Here is a 4,507-nt window from a genome sequence, read left to right on the forward strand (position 1 = left end):
CTGCCCACGAATACCTCATCCCTCGAATCATTAGCAGGAATGTTTGCCAGGCTTTGACATTTCCATTTAGAAGATGAATTCATTCTGAGCTGAGCCAAGAGCCCCCCCTCCTTCCTGGAATAATGTGTTAAGACTCAGCGCTCGCGGGACCCTGGGAGCACCGAGATCAGTCCCGTTCCCTTGGCGCACTGGGGCAGCCCTTCCTTGGGGGCAAGGGAGGAATTTGAAAAAGAAAAAACTAACCTGGGCCAAGAAAGCCATTTTCCACTGGGGTCTCGGGTAAGTGTAGGTACTCTCGTGCTGCCCCCAGGCCCCGCCCCCCGGCCTTGCCCCCTAGAGCGGAGGAGCAGAGCGGGGGAGTCGGGGGACGTGCACCCCGCCTAGCTGGGCTCTGCCCCTACCTGCTGGGGAAGGCCCGGCACTCCCAGAGCTGGAGCGTGAGCAAGAGCCGCTCAGTCAGCGCCAGCGCGGGAAGGCCGTCTCTCCGGAGGGCTGGCTGGAGCCGCCAGCACAACCAACGGTGTCGGCCCTGGAAGCGAAGAGCAGCGCGACAGCTTGTCTGGGAAGCTAGGTGAGCCCGCAGATGGCTCTGGTAATGAAGCTGCCACCGAGGGCTGCCGCAGCTCAAGTGGTTTCTATGGGAAACCCACACATTAAAATAGAAGAAAGTCCTTTTAAATTACGGTCATTCATCACCTTTTTAAATTAAGCATTATCAAACTTAAACACAGGGATTTGTCGGGGAGGGCAGTCGGGAAAGCACGGACGCCGCCAGGCCCAGGCAGGAGCTGCGAACCGGGCACAGGACGTTTCTCAGGAAGGGCTTTGACCTGAGGATCTTCACTCCTCCCTGTTGGGAGTCTCTGTCGGGCTCTGTTCTGCGGGCAGCGCTAGGGACACACACAGGTAGACCCAGGAGGACAGACAGGTCAGCCTCCAAGGACATGGCCACAGCCGTGCGCCGTGGCGGAGCCAGCCCGTGGAGTGAGTGACTCGGACATCATTCTCCCCGGGATATCCGCCCTCTGCTTACACCCCCCGCTCCAGTCTTCCTGCTTCCCTCCGGCCTCCCTCCCTCCTTCCCGCCACCTTCCCTCGCAGGTGTGGCAGAACACGCCAGCCCAACACATGCCACTTTGGTACAGTGAGGCCTTGGAGCTGGAGGCCCTGAAAAGCAGCAGATGCAGGGAGAGCTTCTGGGAAGCCCCGATCTGCCTACAGCGCCCCTCCCTGCGAGAGGCTTCAGCCAGGGGAACCTGATCCTTGTCACGAGAGACCAGAAATGGACGCCACATCCTGACAGACTTTGTCACCAACTGTCGTAAATCCCATCTGTTCTTCTAAAGGCCCCTTCATCTTCCCTAGAAGTCATTTACTCTCCCCAAGAGGCTTTCGCTTCTCTCCCCTTTCCCTACTGAGAGGTAATGAAGCCTGAACTCCAAGCTACCTTGGGGGGGACTCCCTGCCCCCTGGGCATCTTCCGTGTATCCAGGAGGTAAACACTTTGTTCTAATCTCTTTTATTTCAGGAGTCTCAGCCACGATGTCCGAAGAATGGAAAAAATTACTTTTCCTCCCGTCATCATCCACCTGCCTTCCTTTTTTTAAAGCGTGTTTAGGTGGGGCACCTGGCTGATGGGGTAGGTTAAGCTCTTGATTTCAGCTCAGGTCATGATCCCCGGGTTGTGAGATCGAGCCCCACATTGGACTCCATGCTGGGCAAGGAGCCCGCTTAAGATTTTCTCCCTCTGCCCCTGCCCACCCACCCCCCTCACTCGCTAGCGCATGTGCTCGCTCGCGCTCACTCTCTCTCTCTCTCTCTCTCTCTCGGAAGGAAAAAAAGATTGTTGTATCTGTATAACTTACAGTACAGAACACAAACCTCAGTGTATCGGTATCCATGCACACATATGTACAACCACTCAGATGAAGATCTGGAACATTCTCAACACTCAGGAGTCAACCTTGTGACCCCTCCTCCTCCTGTCAGGACTCCCTGACAAGGGTAACCTCTACTCTGGCCCCTGTCACCATGGATTAGTTTTGCCAGGTTGTGTTTTTCACACACGTGGAACGATATGGTATGTTCTGTTGTGTCTGGCTTCTTCCACAGAACGTCGTGTCCCCCCTGCTCTTACGCCCCTAAGAGCTATCACAGGCTCCTGCCCTCCCCACCCACTCTGGAAACAGGGATGGTTCCCTCAGTCTGTCTGCTTGAGCACTTACACTCCCTAGCGTCGGAGCAGACACTACACTTTCCGCTGCTCCCGAAGCCGGCTCACTCTCCCATTTCTATCTCTAGACCCAACTGCCTACCAGAATTTCTGCCCAGGGGCCTCACCAACAACCCATTTCTCCCCAGCAAAACATGCCCTGCTGTGTACCCGCAGTCTCGTCCCTTCAGTCACCCTGAGTCATCAGGAATCACACACACACAGGCTCTTCGTTACCTGGCCTGAGCCTCCCTCTTCAGTCCTGAGTCCTGCCATTCCTCTCCCCACCTCTTCCCGCACATCCGGGATACTGTCCATCTGCACATGCTCTTCCCTCAGGCCACACTCCTTCCCCACCATGTTCTCCTGGAAGCATCTAGGCGTGCACTATGAATTTATTTTTTTTTAATATTTTATTTATTTGACAGAGAGAAATCACAACTAGGCAGAGAGGCAGGCAGAGAGAGGAGGAAGCAGGCGTGCACTATGGATTTCAACAGTGCTCCCTTCTCTTACCCACCTGGGCCCTGGCTCTGCCTCTAGATGGTTCTGTCCCATTTTGGTGAGCTCATCATTCTGTGAGCCCTGGAGGAGAGAAAATGCCCCCTCTGGTCTCTACTGCCCAACAAACACAGCATCTGGCACAGAGCTATTAGAGAACAGTCTGTGCTGAGGGTCACTGTGGGTGAAGACGGGACAAGTCCCCAGTCTGACAGGGAAACAGAGCGCCTATCCTCAACCCCAGATCTGCTCACCGAAAAGCCGTGTGGGAAAGGACAAGACACCGGATGGGCCATAAGGTTAAGAACATAAAACTCAGGGACACCTGGGTGGCTCAGTCAGTTAAGCATCTGCCTTCGGCTCAGGTCATGATCCCAGGGTCCTGGGATCGAGTCCCAAGTTGGGCTCCCTGCTCAGTGGGGAGTCTGCTTCTCCCTCTGCCTGCCCCTCCCCCGCTTGTACGCTCTCTCTCTCTCTAAAAATAAAATCTTGAAAACAAAACAGACAAAAACCACACACACATAAAACTCATGAGGAGCCAGACGCAGCCCAGGGAGCAAGGGACTCAAGAAAGAAAGGAAGCCACAAGACTTCCAGAGCCAGCTCAGCAGCGGTGGTGGGGTCGGCTGGCAGCACCAAGAAACCCCAGGCCTGAGCAGCTGTTGGCTACGAAGCCTAAGACACGACTGTCCTCACAAGTAGAGTCGGGCTGTCGCTCCAGTCTTTAATGGCACATCCTCCCCTCCTAACCCACAAGCCCTCCTGGGCCTGCCCAAGCTGGCCCAGGCAGGACAGGCTACCTCACCGTTCCTTAACTTCGGCTCCCACCGTCCAGGGACACGTTACTAGTTACACCCCCCACCCAGACTTACCCCAGCCCTCGGCCGAGTCCTTCCTGATGTTCACTCAGCAGGTCCTGACTGAAGGAGGGATGGGCAGACACAAAGTTACAAACCCATTTTCCAAATGACCGTTTCTTCAAGAGGACATAATTCCAGAGGAGAAAAGCGAACAGACACCAAGTATAAACAAAGGCTCTTCTGTGTGACTCTACTTTAATTAGGATGACAACTAATTGAAAGCAATTTAATGTTGGTTCATGAAAGGTTAATGGAATTCATGTTTTGGAGATGCCGAATGCAACACAGACTTAGCCGGAAACACAAATCTAACCTTTATTCTCTTTAATTATTCGGTCAGAATAATTTCCTGGGAGCAGGTTCAGTCTCTGGATGGCTTTAATTAAACACCAGTGAACTTTGAAGTTGACATCAACTCATCCAGCTGCAACTCAATTTTCAAATTAATCTGCAGTCTAACACAGAGGTTTTGTGGCCTAAGCAGGGGAGAGCTGGGGGCAAGCAGAAGATGGGCTTGGAGCCTGACAGGTATTAACCGATTCTGGAACTTCCTCCACCTTTCCCCCACCCTCTCTGGTGGCAAGGCAATTCCATAACCTAAGGAAAGCGGCTCAGGCTGAGCTGAGCAACCAAGCCGAGACCTCCTTCCTTGGCTTTTCCCACCAATGCTGGGGGCAGCAGACCCCTGTCCAAGGTGCGCCCTGCCCCCCACCTCTGCCTCCTGCCCTCTGCCCACATCTCCCCACTCCAGAGAGATGCTGAGACAGTTAGGAGCCCTGGCATGGCCCTCCTGTGGGGAGGTGCCCTCAGGAAACGCTCCTACCGCCTACGTGGCTGCCTGCACTTCAGCCTGGCGCCAGCCTCAACCTCCCCAGTCTGCCTTCCAAAACCCAGCTCCGGGATTCTTTCAGTTGTACCCGATAGCCAGGCCCTG

This window comes from Meles meles, chromosome 15, assembly GCF_922984935.1.
Source record: "Meles meles chromosome 15, mMelMel3.1 paternal haplotype, whole genome shotgun sequence".
Lineage (NCBI taxonomy): Eukaryota > Metazoa > Chordata > Mammalia > Carnivora > Mustelidae > Meles > Meles meles.